This window comes from Symphalangus syndactylus, chromosome 9 (genome assembly GCF_028878055.3).
Source record: "Symphalangus syndactylus isolate Jambi chromosome 9, NHGRI_mSymSyn1-v2.1_pri, whole genome shotgun sequence".
Lineage (NCBI taxonomy): Eukaryota > Metazoa > Chordata > Mammalia > Primates > Hylobatidae > Symphalangus > Symphalangus syndactylus.
In genome coordinates this window covers 35,211,973-35,237,522 of record NC_072431.2, presented here as the reverse complement: position 1 = coordinate 35,237,522, position 25,550 = coordinate 35,211,973, and the positions used below count along the sequence as shown (strand labels likewise).

Here is a 25,550-nt window from a genome sequence, read left to right as displayed (position 1 = left end):
GGTGTGATGGCTCATTCCTGTAATCCCAGCACTTTGGGAGGCTGAGGCAGGCAGATCACTTGAGATCAGGAGATCGAGACTAGCCTGGCCAACATAGTGAAACCCCATGTCTACAAAATACAAAAATTAGCCAGGTGTGGTGACACTTGCCTGTAGTCCCAGCTACTCGGGAGGCAGAGGCAGGAGAATCACTTCAACTCGGGGGGCAGAAATTGCAATGAGCCAAGAACGTGCCACTGCACTCCAGCCTGGGTGACAGAGTAAGACTCTGTCTCAAAAAAACAACAAACAAACAAAACAATGGAGTGGATTTGGGTAATCATTCTAAACCAAACTATTTCTGGAATTTTGGCATGTCAGAAAGCAGATGAATTACAGCTCGCATGTACGACTGCACCTAACTTGAGTCCTGAGTCTCTTGGCTAAGCTGTAGCTCTACCATCACATGGATGATGAGCAAATATCAAGAGCACAGACGCCATGGCCATGGTGTGGCTGGATTGCTTGGATTCTGCCACTTACTAACTGTATAACCGAGCAAGTTGATTGAACCTCACTGTGCCTTGGTTTTGTCACCTCTAAAATTAACAATAGTACCTACCTTATAGGATTAAATGAGATCATATTTGCAAAGTACTGCTTAGGATAGTGGCTGGCACAGAGTAAATGCTATATGTTTCTGATAAATAAAACAATTAATAAATGGAAATCTAGGAATGTGGACAAAATTTAAAGGTTGGAAAAGCAAACTTTGGGGCAGCTTGGGGAATTTTGTCACAACTTCTTTTTCTGATCGCAAGTGCAATGAGAATAAATTTCTTCCCATCCTACCCTAAACTAATGCAATCTCAATTGAGCTGGGGACCATGCTTCATTCACTAATTAGAATTTGAAAAGGAAGTGATAACCTCAGGGAGCACAGCCCCATTGACCCTGAGGGTGACTATACAGGACCTTCAATTGCTGATTCTCTCCCCACCCTTCTCTGGGATCTGTTTCTCCCACCCTCCCCATTCTGAGGTAGCTGGAAGAGAGTAGGCTTTGTGCCCTTTGGCGAGTACAGGGAGAAAGTAGTAGGTTGAGCCTCTCCAACTGCCCAGGGAGAAAGCAATACTTTTCAAGGTCCCCAGGCTAAATTTTGGAGGGATGCTTTTGTGTGTCACTGTCAGGCTTACACCGACATAAACCCTTGAGAAATGCCTGGTCGGTGACGTCCTAGAGGTAACACCAAGCAAGCCCCACATTTTCTCTTCTTCGTCAGCAATTCCCAGATGAGGTGCTCTGCTGTTTACCCTCTCTGAATCTCTGGATTCCCTGATAGTACCCTCTAAACAAGGAACTAGAATGTTTCTTACTGGCTTCCTCTGTTGGTGGTGATAGAGTTTACTTTGGGTCTCTAGTGGGTCTGGTTGCCCCTGGTATCTCTGGTTGGTACAGCAGAATCCTGACTGAGCTCCTCAGTGCCTTCTTGAATACTGTATAATTAACTAGGCCTCCAATTGTGCCCCCCCTTGCCCCAACCCATAGATGGACAATCCCTCCTGCCATGTCTTAAAGAGAAATTACCATAATAAATGAGTCTCCAGACAGCACATTTCCCAGCAAGAGGGGGCAGGTAAACCAAGCCTGTCAGTATTGGCAGCAAAATCCAATGTGTTATTTTTACCAGTATGAGCGCTCTGGGTATCCTGGCCTCCTATATAGATATTTGAAACAAAACATACAAACAATGTGAAGGGAGGAGGAAAAACAGCCACACAAATGAGTTACAGTGAGTTTAATGAAAACTAATTCCATTGCTGGGTCCATGTGATATAACCAGCCACTTGTGCTCTCTTCTAGTGGTTTATAATGTTACCTCACGCTCTCCAAAAAATTGGTTTCCCGTAAATCTCTGTGGCCATTCATTCCTGTCTACACATTATGTTCCTAAAATAGACACCAGCTAAAAATCTCTTCCAGGAGCTTTGTGAAGGAAGGCCTAAATTGCAAAACTCCTCCTAGAAGAGAGATGTGATTTTGTAATTGCTTCATAGCAATTACAAAAGCGACAATCATAAAAGAGAGTTTTAAAGGAGTTTTTCACCACAGTTATTCTCCTGAAATGCACAGCTGAGGGAAAGAAGAGTGTCAGACGCCCCGCGAACGTGCAGAAGCTCCCAGTTGCATCACCCCGGCGTGCCAGGTATTGCAGCAAATAGGAAAGGTAAGCTACCCACTTCTCTGGGCAGGAGAAACTAAAGCAGGAATCACCAACCTCAGCATGGAATTTTCCTATTTCTGTCTGGCAACATCCTCTTGGGATGATTTAAAGTGCTTTTTGGAGAAATATGTTCTGTTACTATACTAGCGCATCAGAAATACCACGTGAACCTGCATAGGTTCCATAGAAGAAGAATCCATAGAAGAAGCAGCCACATTTTATAGGTGTGATAGCAACAGCACTTGGCAATTTGCAAGTTTGCTACTGCACTCAGAAATATTTAGTCACATGCACATATTGACAGTAATATACCCTGCCTTGACTTAATTGTTGCATTGGACAGGTGAAAAGCACCTACCCACCAATCCAGACCAATTTGTTAAAAATCACCAGTGAGTAATCAAAGAGAACAAAAAGACATGAGAAGTAAACGCAGCAAGTGGGTCGGGTCTTTAAACACATACCTAAAACAGGTAGGAGTCAGGAAATCCATGATAGCAAAGATGTTTGGACAAGCCTCACCTCCACCCAGAAATAATTCTTACACTGTTCTGAAAAGCAAGACGGTTCACACTAGGAACTGAGCAGTATCTGCAGTATCATTGCTGGTTGTGACCTCTGTCTAAGTAAAAGTAAGTCAATGTTTCCTATTTGGCATTGCATGGAAAAGGGGACTCTTTACCACTTCGCTCAAGCTCCTTTTTTAGTGTGGCTCAATAGGAATTGGGGGGAAAAATCATTGCCCCTTCCTTGTTCAAGGCATGAGGCATTTCTTCTCAAAAGCCCAGCCTCAGCCTCAGGAAGCTGAATACCCCTGCAATGCTAGGCTCTGGCAGCAGCCCTGCTGCCTTCTTTCTTCCTGTGGAGTTAAAACTGAGATCTAATTTTTGCTCCGTCCTTAAGAACAATATGACCTCTATTCCCAGCCAGCTAGTCCACTTCCAAAGCATCAGTGAAGGAGGGGGCTTCAACAGGATCAAAAGGGACCTTGAATAGGATGAAGGCAAGCAAAGGCAAGAACTGGCCAGATGCCAAGCTATTTCAGGCCAAAGAATCCTATCTTCTATCAAAATGCTGAACTGCAAAACAAACCTGATTTCAGTTCACGGAAGGTTGAGAGAGGAGGGGGGAGGGGAGAGGAGGAGAAGAGGAGGAGAGGGAGGAGGGGGACAGTTGGTCTGAATACATATACAAAAATGGACTTCCTGCTCTGCCCAAACTGAATTTCCATGGACTCTTTTTCCAAAGGAATAACTAGAATGAATAAACTTAAAATCAAGATGAAACAATTAGATGGCTTACCTGATTAAAAGGAAAATTATCCATCTGCAGTGAGGAACAGCATCACCCAAAGACGAGATGATAACAATGTGCCTTCAGTTGCAATTGTTCAGATTCCTTCTTGCAAAAGGTGACAAAGTATTTACAAAGGCTGCAGTCTCACTGGGGCAGAACACACAGACACACAAACACACACAAACGCACACATACACACATGCACCAGAGACCTCTGCAGTATCCTCTCGGCTTCATCCTCGCCTCACTCTATGGTACCTAATACAAATCAGCAAATAGCTTGTTTCAAAAAAAAAAAAAAAAAAAAGTCCAGACAGCACCTTACATTACATCGCCATCTAGTGGCTAAATATTAAACACTTTCTCACAATCCAGATTTATGATTTCTTCCTCAACCTCTTTTCTCTCAGCCTTTTTTCCTTTCTTCTCTGTAATCTCCCAGTATTGCTTCTCCTTGCTTTTCTTTCATTCCCTATTGCTATATAATATCATGAAACTAATGACTCAAAGAGGAAAAAGTTTGAAAGTAAATATAGCTATTTTCAAGTAGTATGAGAAAAACTTTAGCATTATTTTAGTTTGAAACTGTTACTTTATTCCTAATATGAATCATTGTTATCTATAAAAATATATATCTTATAAATAAAACTTTGTCTTTTTATTCCACCAGGAGACAGTCAGGTGGCCCTTTATTACAGATCTATGGCTTCAAATTATTATTTTAATATTGTGTTTTAGGAGTAGGTTTCATATTATAGTGAACAGCTCAGAGTCACAAAATGTGAGTTTTACTTCAAGTTCAACACTGATGAACACATGCCTTTAAGAAAGCCACTAAAGTCTTCTATGGACATTTACATTCTTACTATCTTCATCTGTAATTAGAGATTAAACAAGACTTTCAACCCACTCTAAATTTCTATGGTTTTACTATATTTTACTCCAATGTTTTCCCATCTTGTGGATACAACCTAAAGCTTAATTATAATAACCCATTTTAATAAGCAAATATATATAGAAAGAGAGTCCAATTGCCTATTACCCAAAGATAGAATTATAAAAACCATGAATATCAGTTTTTTCTAAGACAATGAAAATCCATGCTAAACTAATTATAACTCTCGGAACTGAGAGTAGAGCTTTTTATGTTATATATTGTATTCTGAAAGGGAATCAGCCTTAAACATTCAGTCATACATAAAATCACGATTATGTGTAGATTAGTCATTGGAAGTAAATATTTCATCCTCATTATTTTTCTTTTGCCACCTAACACACTTCTTATTACAATCTTTGCATGTGTTTTATCATTTATCAATATAACCTTCAATATTTATTCCTTCTCTTCCTTATTACAGGATGGTGAGATAAATACTATTGATGTTATTATATTATAGTTATTCCTATTTATACTTGAGAACACTGAAGCTTTCTGAGCCTTATTGAGGTTTATTCAAGGCCACATAGCTTGCAAAGCAATAAAACTAAGGCTGTTGGTCCCAAGAGCCCAAAGAATAATCCATTGTTCTTTGCAACATACCTAAAAGTTCACCATTTTTTTCCTGTTCTAGAATCACAGAAAAGTAATTTTGATATCTATGTTTACAAAACATTTACTAGCCCTTAATTATGGACCGATGGGTCCATCTTGTGGATCCATCTTTTTATCTATAAAAGAAAGAAATTAAGTAAGATAATTTCCTGCTCCAGCTCAAAAAACTCTATCCAGTGCTTTCCCAAAAGCCAGTTGGAGTAGGATGAACACATTCATTTGAAGTCACTCAGTGTCTGGGAAATGATGTTGCCCAGTATCTGGTAGAGTCGGGGCAAAGTTGAAAGAAGCTGAGGAGACAGGTGATCAACTGGTAAACGATTACCAAGATGTTAGAGATGAAAAGAGAGTGGGAACTGCATGAACTAACAGGCAATTTTTTTAGAATAATATATTCCATATGAATAGTACTTAGAGTTTAGATATGTAGAAATACAAAATAAGAACATCCCTGGCCACATGTTTTAATGAATTCTAATTACATATTATAGGTGCCAATTTTTCTGAGTGTCTGCTCTTACCAATTCCCCCAATAGTCCTTCTCCCCTGATCCTTAGTGGTAAACCTACTCTCTTGCTACAGAGGACTGGAGCAAGAGAGGGTATCTACGCAGCTGACCTGGTCAAAGAGAGCCACTACATGTGATTCTGGCAGCTGTGGAGTCAGCCTTCCCTCACCTTGGGGACTCAGGACCAGGTGGACCAGGATACTGAGACAGCAGCCAGCCACACAGATGTGGAGGAAGAAGTGACAAAAGACAGAGCCAGAAAACTCCCTGGGTTCCCAATGGTGTTCCTGTTTCCACCTCCAGTCTACTCAAGATCCAAACACTTTCTTGATGTTGAGTTCCATGATAAACTCAAACTCCATTTTTGCTTAAGTGAACTTGGTTTCCGTTGAACTATGGAGTCCTAACCACTTCATTAGCTTCAAGGAAGCTGCCAGTACTGCATCTGTCAAGTATTATTCATATTCTGGGCATCTGACACTTCATTTATTCACTTCTTCATGCACCTGATATATGCCAGGCACTTTTCCAGGTACTTAAGTAACATCAGCAAACAAACCAGATCAAAACCCTCCCTTTGTGGAGTTTACATTAACATGTCAGTCATATGGAAAGGCACAATGCATTCAGTGTGCACGCTACCCTTCTTCCGCCTCCATGTCTTTCTTCACAACCTTCACTTCTCTTGGCAGACCTTTCATCCATCTACACATAGCAAATTCGACCGATATTTTAAATGTCTGGGTCAAATATTCTCTCTTCTCCAATGTCTTTTCTATTTTCTCAGCAGATAGAATTCTTTTTTCTTTGTTAATTATGGAACAAAACAATTTTATGTTTTATCTTATGAAACATGGTCATTTGACAAGTTGAAAGCATTGAGCATAAGGAGATAAATGGCTATTCTCATACAGACTCCTAGAAAAGGCCAATATCCCAAGCATGGCCCAAACAGTACTATTAACTAACAACTCATCATTCTGTACACAGACATTTCATTCATCAGAGCTGAAGCAGTTTTACAGTATTAGTAACTTTAAATATTCCATGTTTAAGACTGAGCATAAAGGCAAAATATGAGATTTTTATTAAATTAGTGTAATATGCACTTAAAATCACATATTTATTTTTTAAAGTTAGCAAAAGACATTAAAACAAAACTCTGTGCTACCCTATGTCGCTACTACACTTGTCTCATTTGGCCTTGTGCTAAGAGTTTAATATATGTATCTTATTTGGCTCCCAGAATGTAAACTCCCTGTGGAACCAGCTTTGCATTTTATTTATTTTTTTGTAGATTAATTTATTGAGAGATAATTTTGTCTCTTTCTCACTGTTACATTTCCAACTTCATAAAACGGAAAAGTAATCTTCCTCTGCCCCCATTGGTGAAGTTAGCCATTCCAGGAAACCCTTTGTAAACTTGTTTCAGAAGTTGGAAAAAATTAGCTGCCCACTTCCTAGGTGACAATACTTCAATCTGTGAATGCATGGACTTGCTAAACAGGCTGAGGGGGCGTGGCTGTGGCTTTTTTATGAGAGTTCCTAACAAGGGAAAGAGAATGAAAGCGTAAGATGTCATTTAGTCTTTGTAAGACTCTGTCTCTGTCCTGAGAATGTGGTTGTAACTTTGTTATAGCTCTGTCAGTTGCACTGCTCAGTGCCAAAACATATAAGGGAATATTATAATGGAACATCATCTCTGTCAATAGATTTTGGGTATTAAAGAGAGAGTGAGGTCACTCAGGTGGAAAAAGCTGCGCCAGGTAATTTTGTCTGTTAGTTTTACGACATAAAGGAGAGTCTCTTGATGCCATTAGATCTTGAAAGAGTTCAAAGAGAGAAATACCTCATTATCAGAAGGCTGAGGAATTAGTGTAATTAGTATCTGAATATTCTTTAATATTTTCTTGCATAGAAAATAAAGGTAATTTGTTATCAAAAACATTCTTTCAAACGTCTATCTCCTGGAGTTGTGGAGTTCTGAAACTTCAACCAGCTGCCTTATAAAGAGAATTTATTAATTAACTTTATGCCTGCCAAGGAGAAGGAAGCCATTCTTAATTTTTAGCCAAAAATTTCCCAAAGTAATGGCCAAATCAGTATGTTTTGAGTTCCGGATTCCCTTGTTTAGAGTTATAAATGACATTTCAGTTTTAAGGCGGAAATGTTTCTAAACTCCCCTGTCATTTGTTTGGGAATCTACAGTCACTGAGCAACATGAAGCTGGGTCTCCCCTCTCTTCCCACCACAGGAAAGGAATTGCAGGCTGGAGGCGAACTTGAGCTCCTTGAGGTGGTATCCCAAAGGAGACGGTGGTGACAACAGACAAGTCTAGATGTTAGCAGGTCTTCTGATGAAGTCAGGGAGTGATCCCAACACAGATAGCGAATGCTAGAGTTTGGATTTAAACTCAGACCTTAAGATTTTAAATCTACAGGACCACTGTATCACTACATATCCTGACTTTGCCCCCTTTTAATTGGAATAATCCGATAACGCACACTACTGATGTGATCCTTGGTAAATGTAATTTACTCCTTAAGTACTTTGCTTTTGTAGATGTCAATTTCCTAGTGTTTTTTTTTTTTTTTTTCTTTTGGTAAATGCAGCATTCTGCAAAAATCTACTACCAATTCCTTGCTCTCACAAAGCATTTACCAACACTGTGCCACTATTTTAGAAATAGAAACCATATCCTAGCAGAAAATGATAAACTCATATATTTCCTTTTGAGATTAACCTGCCCTTTTGAAAGGGAGTCAGAAATGAATGTGAAATTTATTTGCTATTAGACAAATAAATTCAGAAACTGCAATTAAGAACTCTCTTTTAGGACTGGAGCCAACTAGTTTTTCTGCAAGTTTTTAAGTTACAATTTTTTGATGGCAAAAATTGGCCAACTGATTTCAAAATATCTTATAGGTACTAAAGTGGACTTTTGAAACTGTGGTAAAGTCCATACATTCCATAAATTAAAAAAATAATAATCAGCCATTTTTTTCAAATATGATATAAAAATATCTGAGGGCTCCTCCCCTCCCTGCAACTGGAATTCACTGAATCAAAGCTGCTATAGGCTTCCATTTTTTGATGCACAGATAACCACTTTTTAAATCACTTGTAATATAATGAGCATAAATAATTGAATTTTTTTCTTACACATTTGATTCTGAAGTATTTTTGAAGTATCTTTAGAACCAATGTGTTTGTGGGCACACATTAAACTATTTAAAATTGTATTAAAAGTTTTAAAAAAATCCTTAAAAGAGAGAGAGAATGCCAGTTCTCTCTCTCTCTTTCTGGTAGTGGAGAAGAAAAAATAGTATAGGCTTTTCTTAACTCACCACAATGCAGTAATTAAAAGTGAGAGAGAAAGGAGGGAAGCTGTGGGATTATGATGGAGATAAGCAGATTCCCCAGTTGCCCTCTGCCTTCCCTGCTATCGAGACAAGGCACAGAAGCCAGAATTACGTCTGCAGGTGATTATTTCAAGGAAGCAGTTACTCCTTGTTAGAAGATTCACTGCAATTTTCTTTCAATTACATAGGCAGCCATTGGTGTTGGAGAAGGAAATAACAATATTCCTAAACCAAATAAGTAGGTTTTATGAACAAGACAGAATAATACATGAACCTGATTTCTCAAAGGGAAATTAAGTATATGAATGTCAATCATCTGATGAGATTAGCATTACAATATAGGTTCAGAATGAGTATTAAATCACAAAATTACTTTTTATCACTTTATATAATAGTATTATTCCTCTAATTAGATCACCAACCGAGTAGCACTTCAAAAATTACTATAGTGCTCTGTATATATCTTTAATTTTAAATCCTTTATTATTGGGGGCGTGGTTTATTTTTGATCTTTTCTTCTTCAGCTAACGTGTAAGAAGACATTATTAATATTTAGTGAAGATGACACTAAAATGTCGTTTTTCAAAACAAACTCTTCGCCTTTTCCTAAACAAGCAGGGAGCCGTTACGCCTTCACTGTTCCACTTCCTTTGTTTCCTCTGTTTTCAGGACCTTCTCTTCTTTGGCCGCATCTTCCTCCACCCTCTATCTGTGCACCTCTGCATGGTCTGACCCCACTCAATAATCTCTTTGAAAGTAAGAACTATGACTTATTTATTTTTTGTCATTGTTCCCCAAACATATCCCAAGTCTGTGGTAGAATTAAGGTAGTTTCTGGAGAGAACCTGATAACATCTGCTGAGTATTGATGAATAAAAATTCCATAATAGAATTCCAACCAAAACCCTGGAGTAGAATAAAATAACTTTGTAAACCTCATAAAAAAGAATGTCAATTTACATAAATCATTACCATTGCTTTATGGATAGGGTTTTGCTAATCATTGAGAAATTGTGGAGCTGGAAAGGTCTCAGAGATAAACCAGGCAAGGGTTCTTATTTTGGATATGAGGAAACTGATGCCAAGAGAGGTGCAGTGACTTGTCCAAGGTCACATAGATAGTTTTATACCACAAAGGTCCATTCAAGTTTTCCCACAGTTTAACTCTAAAGGAAATTAATATTGAGTAAGGTACATCAGCATATAAGAAGCAAAATGGAAGTGAGTGAAGTATTTCTAGATATGCCACAATTGATTTTCACTCATGTTTTGACAGGGAGATGGATGTGATGAAGGGTATGAATGCAGTTACTGTTTAAGAAGGTGATAGACTAACCAACATTGGTTTTAGCAAAGATCAAAGAAAGTGACTGTCCTTCAATCTAGCTCCACATGCAGTTCTTAAATATTAACCACAAAGTACTCAAGCCCAAGGGCACGAACTCTGGGTACGCAGAGTGTAGCATTGACAGCTTTCAGGAATGCAGGCCCAAAGACAGCCCCAGAAAATATCCAGGAAGCAAACTATCTTGAAGTTCTATACTTTCTTTTGAAATGCCAAGATTTAATCTAAAAATATGTGTTCTGCTTTTTTAGTCTAATAAACCACATTTATATGATGGTTACCTGTCATATGGGGAGACAAAATTCAACATTTCACATGCCTGAGCTTTATACCCTCCTTTAAATGTATCAAGATTTCATAAAGCTTTGGTTCTTCAGAAAAGATCAAGGTACATCACAATATTTAAAGCATTGTCTCCATATCTATTGCCACAGGAGGATAAAGAGAAAATAAACATAAATGTAAATAATGAAAATGCCTGAGCAATCATAAAGAATGAAGTTACTGTGTGGATTCTATTCTGTGTTTATGTGTTCTTTCCTTTGCTCTTAAGTCAGTTAAACATAATGCTTGGGTTCTTTCCTGATTTATTTCATTCAGCAATCCCCCCTACCCCCAGACACCCCTTACAAAGATGAATCAACAAAAGCTATTACCAAGAACAATGTAATTGATTACTTATTGGAACTCGAATACCAATTTTCCGTTTAAGTATATCTTTATATCAATCACCTCACTTGCCTACCTATTGAAGAGTTTCAATTAGATTTTTTTTATAAAGAGGACTTTCTTTACTCTAAAGGATATAGCTGCTATTTATGAAGACAACGCTTTATTTACAGAATAAAACTGAACTTTGCCATAACTTAGCATAAGCAAATATGTAGTTCCTGTTTCCCTAAAGAATTCCTGTCAACATCTTTTTCCTTTCATGTTCAAAGGCAGAAAGTCATTGACTTTACCAGGAGCACAGCAAAGCCATCCATAAAGTATACAAATGTCACCAGAATTAGGTGCTACCATATTTCTTGGGGAAATTAATATTTTTGACACATCTGTATGCAGTTCCAATCTTCGGATATCAATTTACAAACTCACATGAATTACATTTGGTTACATGTTTTCTTTTCGTTTCTTTCATTGAGAAAAGCAAGAATTCTACTCTAGGCCAAATAATGGACAGAGATCATTAGGGTCCACTCCAGGGACTGAGGCCCATTAGAAGAGATTGGCAAGTGACTAGGGAAAAGGTACATCGAGGGTCAGAAAATAATGACATTTAGCCTAGTTCTCCTGGCGATTCCTTGGAAATTTTGGGGCCCATGAGCTCAGTTGCTGCTTCTGGGATTGCCCCTATTCATATCAAATAGCAGAGAACTGAGATGTCTTACCCACACCTGAGAAGATTCGGATGCCAACATGGGATAGAGGTGCTAGGCAGCTGCACTTTCATGCCTAAGTGCAGTCTCTCATACCTGTTCATCTACAGTGGCATGAAAGGCAAACAGATTCCTCTGCTCATTATGGGTTGTTGAAATGACAGAACCACTTTGTCTCAACATTTTCTATGACACTTGATATATAAGGAGGCTCAGAGACTAAAGTCCTTGTTTCCATGTTCCACTAGGTCTTTTTGAAAGTCTCTTTAACATTCTGGTTGCTATCATGACATCAAAGTTACCTGTATTCCTCATCTTTGTGGGGAAGAGCAGGCTAAATAAAGTAGGTAAGGACACCTTCTGAGTCTGCACCCCTTTAATTGACACATAGGGGATGTGACCCTTGATGTTTCTGCTTCCCTTATTCTTTCTGCAACTAAGCAAATATAGAATGTGGATTTCCCCATGCTCTTAGCAAGGATGAAACTCAGTGATCATTTGCTCTACTTCATATGGTAGTTGTTTCTAAGATTACATATCATGCATATGCGTATATATATATATATATATATATATATATATATATATATATATATGTTATGTTATGCTACACACACACACAACTTCTAATGAGTGTTCTACCTCCCCTTTTCTTGTCCCTCTGCTCTCTAGGACAGCAGTAGCTTTATATGTAACTCCATCTGCCCTAAGTCTCCTCTCTTGGGCATCACAAACAGAGTTACCCTTCCATGAGCCATCTGTTGCTTTAAAATTATACCTCAGATGCAGTCATGTTCCTAGCAGAAAGTACATGATACATTCAAAATGGTTAAAATAAAAATAATTATGGAGAAACTATTGACCAAGTGGGTTAAGATGGTTGATGAGTGCCCAGGAACTAGCAATAGAGAGATCTAATGCCATTCCAGGCAAGAGTGAAAGAGTGGCACCAGATTCCAATGAGAGCTAGAGCTTTAGAAGACCCAACCAAGAGGTTTAACTAAAGAGGAATGCATCTGCTTTTTTAAGCTAGGAAGTGAGGTGTGGTGGGGGAGACTCTCAAATTTTCTGCTAATGCCTGTCTTGGGCTGCATTCAAAGCCAATGGATAAAGGCCCCCAAGTTACTCAATCCCTGGAAAGTGGACTTGAAAGTCTTTCCCTCTACTTGTCCATTATTCCACTTCTAACCTACATTTTAATACTCCCAACACTCTCTTCCCTGGTCTGCATTCCTTGGAGTCCAGTGCTCCTGCTAGTAGCCCTTCTTCCAGGGCTCCAGCATTTGTTGGGCTCTGGGAATGTTTTTTCCAGGTTAGCAGATGTGAAGGGCTGGTGGGAACTGGGGAAAATAACGATGTGTCTCATCTTATCTCTAAAAACATCTCTTTTTCTTTATTTAAAAAGCAAAACACATGTGTTTAAAATATTTTACAGAGATGAACAAAAATCTTTATGCTAAAAGATCCTATTTAATACCCTAACCCTTAATACAGTGCCTAGTATATGGTAGTGTATGATATGGTTTGGCTGTGTCTCCACTCAAATCTCATCTTGAATTGTAACTCCCACAATTCCCATATGTTGTAGAAGGAACCTGGTGGGAGGTAATTGAATCATGGTGGTGGGTCTTTCCTGTGTTGTTCTCATGATAATGAATAAGTCTCACAAGATATGATGGCTTTAAAAATGGGATTTTGCTGACACAGCTCTCTTTTTGCCTGCTGCCATCCACGTGAGCTGTGACTAGCTCCTCATTGCCTTCTGCCATGATTGTGAGGCCTCCCCAGCCATTTGGAACTATAAGTTCAATAAACCTCTTTCTTTTGTAAATTGTCACGTCTTGAGTCTGTCATTATCAGCAGCTTGAAAATTGACTACTCAGTAAATTGGTGCTGGGAGTGGGGCACTGCTAAAAAGATTCCCAAAAATGTGGAAGCCACTTTGAACTGGGTAACAGGCAGAGGTTGGAACAGTTTGCAGGGCTTAGAAGAAGATAGGAAAATGTGGGAAAGTTTGGAACACCCTAGAGACTTGTTGAATGGCTTTGACCAAAATGCTGATAATGATATGGACAATGAAATCCAGGCTGAGGTGGTCTCAGATGGAGATGAATAACTTGTTGGGAACTGGAGCAAAGGTGACTCTTGTTACATTTTAGCAAAAAGACTGGCGGCATTTTTTCCCTGCCCTAGACATTTGTGGAACTTTGAACTTGAAAGAGATGATTTAGGGTATCTGGTGGAAGAAATTTCTAAGCAGCAAAGCATTCAAGGGGTGACTTGGGTACTATTAAAGGCATTCAATTTTAAAAGGGAAACAGAGCATAAAAGTTTGGAAAATTTGCAGCCTGACAATGCAATAGAAAAGAAAAATCCCATTTTCTGAGGAGAAATTCAAGCTAGCTGCAGAAATTTGCCTAAGTAATGAGGATCTGCATGTTAATCTCCAAGACAATGAGGAAAACGTCTCCAGGGCATTCAGAGGCCTTCATTGCAGCTCCTCCCATCACAAGCCTGGAGGCCTAGGATGAAAATGTGGTTTCATGGGCCAGGCCCAGGGTTCCCATGCTGTGTGCAGCCTAGGGACTTTGTGCCCTATGCCTCAGCCACTCCAGCTGTGGATGAAAGGGGCCAACATAGAGCTTGGGTCGTGGCTTCAGAGGGTGCAAGCCTCAAGCCTTGGCAGCTTCTATGTGGTGTTGAGCCAGCAAGTGCACAGAAGTCAAAAATTGGGGTTTGAGAACCTCTGCCTAGATTTCAGAAGATGTATAGAAATGCCTGGATGCCCAGGCAAAAGTTTGCTGCAGGGGTGGGGCCCTCATGGAGAACCTCTGCTAGGGCAGTATGGAAGGGAAATGTGGGGTCAGAGCCCCCACACAGATTCCCTACTAGTGTACCACTTGGTGGAGCTGTGAGAAGGGGGCCACCATCCTCCAGACTCAAGAATGGTAGATCCACTGACAGCTTGCACTGTGTTCCTGGAAGAGCCATACTCAATGCCAGCCTGTGAAAGCAGCCAGGAGGGAGTCTGTACCCTGCAAAGCAACAGGTGTGGAGCTTCCCAAGACCATGGGAACGCACCTCTTGCATCAAGGTGACCTGGATGTGAGACATGGAGTCAAAGATCATTTTGGAGCTTAAAGATTTGACTGCCCTGCTGGATTTCAGACTTGCACAGGGCCTGTAGCTCCTCTGTTTTGGCCAATTTCTCCCATTTTGAATGGCTGTATTTGCCCAATGCCTGTACTCCCATTGTATCTAGGAAGTAACTAACTTGCTATTGATTTTATAGCCTCATAGGCAGAAGGGGCTTGCCTTGAGACTTTGGACTGTGGACTTTTCAGTCAATGCTGAAATGAGTTAAGACTTTGGAGGACTGTTGGGAAGGCAAGATTGGTTTTGAAATGTGAGGACGTGAGATTTGGGCGAGGCCAGGGGTGGAATGGTATGGTTTGGCTGTGTCTCCACTGAAATCTCATCTTGAATTGTAACTCCCACCATTCCCATGTGTCATGGGAGGAACCCAGTGGGAGGTAATTGAATCACGGGGGTGGGTTTTTCCTGTGCTGTTCTCATGATAGTGAATAAGTCTCACAAGATCTGATGGCTTTAAAAACAGGAGTTTGCCTGCAAAAACTCTTTTTGCCTGCTGCCATCCATGTGAGATGTGACTTGCTCCTCCTTGCCTCCAGCATGATTGTGAGGCCTCCCCAGCCATGTGGAACTATGAGTCCAAGAAACTTGTTTTTCTTTTGTAAATTGCCCAGTGTATTAGTTCATTTTCATGCTGCTGATAAAGACATATCTGAGACTGGGTAATCATGGCAGAAGGTGAAAGGCACATCTTACATGGCAGCAGGCAAGAGGGAATGAGAGCCAAGTGAAAGGGGAAACCGCTTATAAAACCATCTCATGAGACTTATACACCACCACAAGAACAGTATGGGGAAAACCGCTCCCATGATTCAGTTATCTCTCACCAGGCCCCTCACACAACACATGGGAATTATGGGAGCTACAATTCAAGATGAGATTTGAGTGGGGCACAGCCAAATCATAGCAGGTAGATACTCAGGAATAAATATATTGTCATTCAAGCAGTACTCTTTTTAGATCAATTCTAGGAATAATTTTAGAAAAATAGTAATTGTTAATTTTATTGAAGACTTAATATATTTTGGGACCTTCAAACCTCACAACAGTCTCATAAAATAGTTACTATTACCACGTTATCTTCATGAATTTACAAATGAGGCAACTGAGGCTCAGAGTAGTTGAGCATCTTGGCCAAGATCACACAGTAACGAGGTGACTAAGTGTGATTCTGAAACCAGCAGTGTATCTCCAAAGTACCTAATCTTACCATAAGGCCATACTAAAACTCTCCACAATATCACATTATTAAAATTATGGTGGAAAGTCTCTGCAATTCAAGTTCACAGGCAAACAAACAGAAGACAATAGTCTTTCTTTACTGGTCAGGATTACATCTCATTAAGCTCATATAAGGACATAAAGGGGGAAAGACATTTCTACATGTAGCTGACTCAAGATAGTTTTTAGGTGTATGATCAGTGTATAGCCTGGATTCTTGTCAAACATGTCAGCGGGCAGCATGTGACAGGGTGGGAGGGAGGCAAATGGAGATCTTCCTTCTTGCTTGCCTCAGATTCTTCAATCTTCCATAGCAGTTGAAAGAATATAACTATGTTTGGAAGTACTCTCACCAAGTTAACAAATACACTAAACACATGAGTAGTGAGGGGAGAAGCATGCCTCAATCTGGCAAAGCTTCAGTCTCCAGAAGTCTAAATTTGTTAGAAATGAAAAAGCTAACAAAGCAGAACTGCTGATCGCGAACACTTGACAGTAAGATTCCTTTGGTGGAAGCTTCATGTTGCAAACATCATATTTCATTAGGTGTTTTTTTTCTCAGCTCATTTTCTAAAAACAAGTGCTTTTTGGCTCTGCTTGATGTTTGTGAAGACACGGACCACACAGAACCATGATACTTTCTGAATTTAAAAGCCTTGCTTCTCAAAAAGTGGCCACAGACTGGCAGCATCTCCACTTCTTGGGAGCTTGTTGAAAATGTGGACTCTTTGGCTCCACCCAGACCTTCTAAATAAGAATGTACATTTTAACAAGATTTCCCCAGGTGATTCTGTGCACACTGGTGTTTGAGAAGCCCTGACTGTCACATCTGGCCTCAGTTCTTAAAGCCTACTCACTTCCTTCTGCATCTTGAACATGTAAATCAGCCATTCTGCCCTGCTAACCAGTCCCTGGGTGTTCCCATTCCCCTTTGCAGCCCTGCTTGTACATACTATTTAGATACACCAAGCAAACCCAATCTACTCTTCTAAGTCACATTTCTAATGTCAATTGACTTGAGTGGCTCTTTAAGTAAAAATTAACTTTCCAGTTTCTCTTCCCTCAGGCCCAGTCTGCAGTGGCAATCGCTGTTAAATTTTTTTTGTTTTGAATCTTCTCTAAAATTCTTGTGTATATCCAAGCATCTGAAATATACATGTTTTACATTTTTCTTCTTTTTTTAGAAATAACATTGTACCAGACACCAGGCATGGTGTTTCACGCTTGTAATCCCAACAATTTGGGAGGCTGAGGTGGGAGGATTGCTTGGGGCCAGGAGTTCAAGACCAGCCTGGGCAACATACTGAGAATCTATCTCTACAAATATTTTTTAAAAAAGAAAGAAAAACATCACACAATATATATGGCTGTAAACCTAGTTTAAGTTACATAGTTTCTCTCTAATTACTTCACTTATTATTGCTTAAAATATTTTGTTCTGTATATAGATGGATACACCAAAGTTTAATCAGTTCTCAGATGATGAACACGTTATTTTCTTTTTCTTTCTTTTCTTTTTTTTTTTCTATTTCAAACAATGCTGATGTATACGTTTCTTTACAATTGCATTTCCCACTTGTGCAAGTTTTCCTTTAAGATCTAGTCTCAGGAAATTGATCTGTCAGGTGGAAGGGTATGTGCCTTTTAACCCAGTAGATATCAATAGATTTCCCTCCAAAGGTGTGGCACCATTTTATATTCCAGAACAGCATAAGGCACTTGTTTCCATCACCAGAAATTATCGAACTTTTTACTTTGTTGACTGGGAGGTAGAATCTAGGCCATCTTAAACTTATCTAGGAATTTCTCTGAGGCATTTATGAGTAGACACACAAAGAGGGTGGAAGAGAAAGAGGAAGTGCATTCTAAGAAGAGGAGGTATCGTGTAGGACATATGTAAAGTTGGGTCTGTGGAAGTGGCTAGAGTCTGGAAAGGTAGGCAGACAGCCAGATCAGAAGGGCCTGGCACACCTGTTAAAGAGGGAAAACTGGAACCGCATTCCCAAGGAATCCATCAGAGTATGGTGTTGAGAAGATAAAACCAAATAGTTTGCTTTTTATTTCCACAAGTTTGGAGGAGCCATCTATTTCTTGTCAGGGCATTGACTGATAATAGCTGTGTCTTTATAATTGGCTTATTTTCTCCTAAAACTCAATTTAGACAAAGTAAGTGTGGGTGTGGGAGAGTTGGCTAATTGTTAGGAAGCAACATTTGGTTAATCTGGAGGCCAAACCCAAAACTTTTTTATTTTTATATTCTTGGTTGTACTTACTAATATAAAGTTAATTGTAATGCTTTTACTAGAAGCTGTACATTTGAAATCAAAACACTCTATCACTGCTACTTTCCCTTCTCCCAGTATGAGAAAACAATAATATTCTTTAGGAAATTTCATATGGAAGGTTGACACCTGTTGTACTTTCCTTACATCTCTGAATAAAATAATTCCAACAGAACATTGACAACTTTTAGAAATCCAATTTCACTATCTCACTTGCTGATACGGTTTGGCTGTGTCCCCACCCAAATCTCACCTTGAATTATAATAATCCCCATGTGTCAAGGGTGAGGCCAAGTGGAGATACTTGAATCATGGGGCAGTTTCCCCCATACTATACTAATGGTAGTGAATAAGTCTCACAAGATCTGTTGGTTTTATAAATGGGAGTTCTCCTGCACAAGCTCTCTTGCCTGCAGCCATGTAAGGCATGTCTTTGCTTTTCCTTTGCCTTCTGCCATGATTATGAGGCCTCCCCAGTCATGTGGAACTGTGAGTCCATTAAACCTCTTTCCTTTATAAATTACCCAATCTTGGGTATGTCTTTATTACCAGCATGAAAACAGACTAATACACTTGTTGAATATAAAACAGAAAGAAAAAGAGAATGTCACTTAATCAGAGAGCTATAATTTCATTTGAAACAGAACAAGAATGATTAATTTTTTCAGAACTCAGCATTTTTTTTTTTTTTTTGAGACGGAGTTTCGCTCTGTCGCCCAGGTTGGAGTGCAGTGGCGCGATCTCGGCTCACTGCAAGCTCCGCCTCCCGGGTTCACGCCATTCTCCTGCCTCAGCCTCCCAAGTGGCTGGGACTACAGGCACCTGTCACCACGCCCGGCTAATTTTTTGTATTTTTAATAGAGACGGGGTTTCACCGTGTTAGCCGGGATAGTGTTGATCTCCTGTCCTGGTGATCTGCCTGCCTCGGCCTCCCAAAGTGCTGGGGTTACAGGCGTAACCACCGCGCCTGGCTAGAACTCAGCATTTTTATCAAACAAATTCCAGATCCTGAGACATGTGTGACTAATGATGTATTTTGGGGTAAATGAGGAAAACAAAAATGTCGAGACCTTTAATTATCTTCAATAATCAATGCATCTGCAAAATGGCGCTATTAAATCTAATCATCTTGGATTTGGTTGATATTTGGATGGACATATTGCCCAGCTAAACTCCTTTACACAGAATATTATAATTAGAAAAAAGTCTGAGGAATCATCTAATTCAGGCTCTCAGTTCACAAAGAATTTACCTTACTTTGGTAAAAATTTGTTTGGCTTTATATGGAGGTTTCTCAAAAAACTTTGAATAATTATTTTCTGAAATAATGTTCTAAATTGGAATAAAAGTTCATTCACGTTCATCCTGGGTATTCGCTTTAAGACTAAAGAGGGAAGTGACTTTGTGATCTAGGTTTATGACACTGTATTTTAAAGGAGGAATTTATATTTGATGTTGGGAACAAATTTTTAAGTTCAAAGTCTGAAAACATCTCTGTATCAAACCCAAAGAGATTTTCTCAAGTGAAATAAAGTGAAACAAAGAAAGTAGCATTAGCAGTTGTGAGTTGCAGAGAGTTCTTTTTAAAATTTGTTTTTTGGTTCTTCTAGGCCTCGTTTGCAAGTTGCTACTTAATTAACTAGGGTGGATAATGTTAGGTAAAGTCCAAAATGTAAAAGAACTACATAGCAATACCAGTATTTCAGTATTTCTTCAATAAAAGTTACTGACTCTGTATGTCAAGCACTAGAGGGTACCAGTGAAAAGAGATGGTCTGTTGCTATGTTCTGCATTTTTGTTGGTAAAAACAGAGAAGTTGTCTGGGTCATCAATATAGTACCTCTGGTAAAGCTCAAGTATAGGTAAATTTAATTCAATCTTGTGTTTGAATTATTCCCTCTTAAGAGGGAAATAATCCTATTCTCATGGAGTTTTTTGAGGGCACTAAGTGATAGAACACATGTGACTATAACTAGCATAATAAGTATAATAAATGATGTGTTAAAATCATTCTATAATACATATACAGGAAAATTAATTAAGCATATCATACGAATAAATGTATGATAAGTCAGGTAAAATGCATTAATCCTGGGAATAAAGCAAAGCACTGGTAATATCTCTGAAGGTCTTAGAGCAGGAAGACTCTTGAGATAGGTCTTTATAAAAAAATCACTTAGAAATTATACTTAACAATGTGTTGAAACTACATGTACTATTGAGTTTTGCTTTGTAGGATAGTGGAACGAGAAGTGAATTTGGCATTTGGAGACCTTGAGCCTTTATTTGCTTACTGTAAAATGACAGATATAATGGGACCTATCTTTTAGAGTGGCTATGAGTCTCAGAAAGGATCATGGGTTTGTTTTTTTTTTTTTTTTTTTTTTGAGACAGAGTCTCACTTTGTCGCCCAGGCTGGAGTATAGTGGTGCGATCTCGCCTCACTGCAACCTCCGCCTCCCGGGTTCAAGCGATTCTCCTGCCTCTGCCTCCTGAGTAGTGCACCACCATGCCTAACTAACTAATTTTTGTATTTTTTAGTAGAGACAGGGTTTCACCATGTTGGTCAGGCTGGTCTCAAACTCCTGATCTCATGATCCGCCAGCCTCGGCCTCTCAAAGTGTTGGGATTACAGGCGTGATCCACTGTGCCCAGCCTAAGTAATTTTTTTTTTTTTTTTTTTCTGAGATGGAGTCTCCCTCTGTCATCCAGGCTGGAGTGCAGTGGTGCAATCTCGGCTCACTGCAAGCTCCGCCTCCCATTTCACGCCATTCTCCTGCCTCCCAAGTAGCTGGGACCACAGGTGCCCGCCACCAGGCCTGGCTAATTTTTTTTGTATTTTTAGTAGAGATGGGATTTCACTGTGTTAGCCAGGATGGTCTCGATCTCCTGACCTCGTGATCTGCCCGCCTCGGCCTCCCAAAGTGCTGGGATTACAGGCATGAGCCACCACGCCTGGCAGGGATCATGTTTTTAAAATTACTTGAAAATACAGATATAGTCATTCAAGTATGAGGTATTATTATTTTAACAGAAATATAGCTACCTATATCTTATATTAGGTTCCTTAATCCACATATATCTCAGAATAACACCTAATTTGAATTGTGGAATAGTATATTGAAAAGAATCTTTAACTGTTGGATAAAAATTGTGTGCGTGTGTGTGTGTAGGCATGCATGCATGTGTGTGAGGCTTGTCTACTTCTATCACACATATCAGGTCGAGAAAATGTCTAAACTAAATTGCCAAGTGGTTTAGGTAAAAATTCATGGGAAGGTATAATTTAAAATTCTGAGACTCTATCTTGTAACATTTGTAATTTTAAGGCTAAAGAGATGAAAATGAACTTAAATTCCATATTCCTTCCAACAGCCTATGATTTTATAACTTTATGATTATACCATATGGCCCCAACTGCCTTTTATGTATGGTGAATGGTTCTAAATTGAAGGCCCTTTATCTTCTAAACTCTTTGATGAGTTTGGGCATCTGTGTCTGGATATAAGAACTATGGAGAGATAGACTACTTTCCATACTAAGAAGAGAAAAATTTGGAGTGTTCAGATCTCTCAGGGAGGGAATGAGGAGCAGAGATGGGATGGAGAAGGGAGAAAAAGGAGGTAGAAGCCAAAACATCTTCAATAAAATTTATTAAATTGAAAAGGTGATTGGCGTAGGTAAGTCTCTGTTAGAAACTAGTGACAGACAGACACTGGGTCACTTAACAGAGTGGTTAGGTGTAGTATACATGAATCCATGATGCTGGGACACAGAGGATGATGTAAGACTAAGTCCCTGATAAGTTGCAGGTTTTGGACTTCCACTGACTGTGGTATTGGTAGATACCTGAGCGAGATATCTACGAATAGATATCTACCAATAGATCGTCACCTAGATCTTCAAGGGGGCAAACAGGTCCCACCTTATACCTGAGTTATATAAGTAAAACATATCTTCATTTGTTTATAAGTTTTAACCTACCTACTTCCAAAAGGATAAATGATATATTTGTTGTATTATTTATTATGATGGAACTTTTCATAGATGAGCTAATCTAGGTCAGTGGTTCTCAAATGAGGAGGAGGTCAGTTTTGCCTTTTGTAGACAGGTATCAATGTCTGGAAATATCTTTGATCATCACAACTGAGGGTTTCTATGGGCACTTTGTGGGTAGAGGCAAGAACCCTGCTCAAAATTCCACAATGTCCAGGACAGACCCCACAGTGAAGAATGTCTGATCCAAATGTCAATAGTATTGAGTTGAGAAACCCTGATGTAAGCCAACCTCTCATCTTAATAAATGAGAAGCTGAACATCAAAGAGTGTCAGTGATGTGTGACATATCACACAGTGAGCAAACAGATAAGTCCTCTAGTATTTTTCCCATTACACTATGTAACTTCTAAGAGCTAAAGTTCTAAAATGGAACTGTTGGAAAATAGACCTTCTCATGGACATATTTAGACTTAAGATATACTAAATAATTGCATAAATCTTTAAAACATAGTACTGCTTACAGTAGGATATCTAGGCAAAGATGAACATAGAAAATTTAATGACAATATATATTTAACTACATACAGTAAAAACCATTTTTATAACATTTAACCAAATTACTTCCCAGCACAGTGGTTCTCAGACTTCAGCATGCCTCATAATCACCTGGAGGAAAGGCTTACACAAACACAGATGTCCAGGACCCAACCCTAGAGCTTCTGACTCAGTAAGTCTGTCATGAGGCCCGAAAACCTGCATTCCTAGCAAGTTCCCAGGTAGTACCGATGTTGCTGGTTAGGAGACCCCACTTTGAAAACCACTGTCCTAGAATTTAGTAGGTACTTAGTAAATTTTGGCTTAATATTGTAAGTATTCAAACAATATAATCTCACCAAAAAATGTAATCTCACTTTAACATAGATTAATTAATAATGTTAATTCCCATTTAGAGGAATATAAAGATATACATGGTAGGATCAAAACTAATTTAAACTCATTTAATTCAAATTCCCCATTTTAGAATGAAAAAATTAATATATTTTAAGCTTATTACAACAAAGAAGAATCCCTTTTAGCAATAGCCAATAGAAACAATATTAAATGCAAATCAATTTTAGATAATTTGAATACTGACATTGTTATCTGAAAGATATATAAACTCAAAGATTATAAGTACAATTAAGTATGTATCCATCATTTTTAACTTATGAGGAATAGTCTAAATGCCAAACTGAGTAAAACCTGGTCTGATGGGGCTCTTATCTCAAGCCATGTCTAGGGAAAATGCCTATTGACATCAGTAATAGAAAATCAGGCCCTGAGGGACCATAATTGTCTCTTTATTGGGACAATTGGGAAACATGTACATGTTTAATCAACTAAATACAGCATACAATTGTAAGTGGTATATTTTCATCATAAATAATCAATGTGCTGCTGTTAATATGGTTAATAGAATGAAAAGTACCTTCAAGGAAATTTATTTTACTGTCACTCATTTTCATTCCTTTAATTTAATTTTTAAAATGCAAGAAATTTTAGATAATTTAAAACTACCTGTTTACCTAGAAAGTATGTGCTAAGTAACCTGCCTAATGCCAGTCATCACTGAAAGACACCAAAACAAATGATTGATAGTTGACTTTCCATTTTGCTCTTTGAGATCGTGTAGACAGTTTATGCAGACTTTACTTTCCTAACTCACGTCATCCTGTCCAAGGTACTGAACTTCGCTTGCCAAGGACACATAGGAAGATAAACCCTCTCAAATGTGCTACATTTGTCTTCAACTTTTTAAATATCCATCTATTTTTTAGATTAGATGCCATCTGTTGTATTATCGTATCTGGTTAAATCTTATTAAAATTCCTGGCCGATATATCACTCTGCTGCAGCAATCTTACCCTGCTACCTCTCTAGGCTTTTCTGCAGCATTCAGTAAAGAGCCTGCTATTTTAACTAATTGCTGAGGCAGGACACAGTGTGAGAGTCTAAAACAGAATCAGCGCTATATCGTTTCTACTTTTACCCATAGAGTGAACAACTGTTCATATCAAACCTGGAATCATCCCTTCAAGTCTCCTAAACACAGCACAGTTTGAGCCAATGCAGTTAATCCACCCTCCTTCAGTGCTAGTGTCGAATGGCGCTTTTGCTGCAGTATTCACCTTGGAACTAAGTAGGCAGGATTCATTATTTGTTGAAGTCCCCTAACTGCCAGTTTATTCTTATACGATCACAAACAATCACAACAGAAGACAAATACAGGCATATATATAACTCACTTACAAGGGAAGCAAATTTGCAGCCAGAGACAAGGGCAACATAACAGCCAAGAACTGCAGTAAATCTCTTTGAGCTAATAGCCACCTCTAATAATGCTCTCCTACAACACCTCCAATCAAATAAATTGTATTCAGAGTTTAAATATCAAATCAACTTTCATTCCTTGATGGCTACAGATGATGTCCAATAAGCAAATTCGAATTTATGATTTATTTACTCCTTAAGTGTCTCAAAGCCAGGATTACTGGAAGACTTACTATGCTTATTCAAGCATGCTGACAGAACTGTAATCTCAGTAATTTCTCCCTGCACCTCTCAGCATGACTGACAGGCATCTGCCAAGACTGTAGTACATAAACCGCTGAAACATGCAAAAATATTTACCCCCAAAAGATGTAGTAAAAGCTCAGCTTCCTCCAGCTTCCATAACCCCTGAAGTGTTAATCTGGAGGAACAGTTCCATGAGTTTCCACAGGCCAGCAGTGTGTCTCCTACACTTGACCTAGACAGACTTACATAACGAAGCACCAGTGCTGGGGAGCTCTCTGAATGTCATCACCAGCAAGAGCAAGAAGTATTGGCAGCAGCAGGCAGCCAGGCAGGCTGGGAGTTTGCATGGAAATCATGAAGTCTTTCTTGTCTTCCTCTTTTGAAATATTTTGGAAGGAGAGTTAAGAATAGCTCAGAAACTGGTCTCATTCTTTTTGTGGGAAGAATGACCAGAAGCATAAAAGCTAAGTCTTCCAGCAAATGCAAGACACCTCTTTCGGTGTTTGCAGTAAACCTAACAAGAATGAATTGCTATCAGTAAAGTCCTGTACCATGACACCTCAAAGGAAGGAAATGGTAAAGCAAAGTAATAACTCAAAGACTGTCACCGAGGGCTTTTGTCTACCTTTAACTCATTGTGGTGAGTAGAGGGAAATATGTGTATATGTAATAAGATAATTATTGGGGGTGTGAG

At 39.0% G+C, this 25,550-nt stretch overlaps 1 protein-coding gene and 1 long non-coding RNA gene across 2 annotated transcripts in view; one reads left to right on the top strand and one right to left on the bottom strand.

Annotated features, from left to right (window-relative positions):
* Window positions 1-3,825, bottom strand: part of LOC129489402 (sodium channel protein type 1 subunit alpha) — a 138,036-nt gene extending 134,211 nt beyond the window's left edge. Inside the window, exon 1 of the mRNA XM_055291908.2 lies at window positions 3,506-3,825. The gene's annotated coding sequence lies outside the window, so the exon portion shown is untranslated. The remainder of the gene's footprint in view (window positions 1-3,505) is intronic.
* The window catches only part of LOC134731424 (uncharacterized), a 423,644-nt gene that overhangs the window by 175,616 nt on the left and 222,478 nt on the right, over window positions 1-25,550 (top strand). The gene's annotated exons all lie outside the window — the stretch shown is intronic.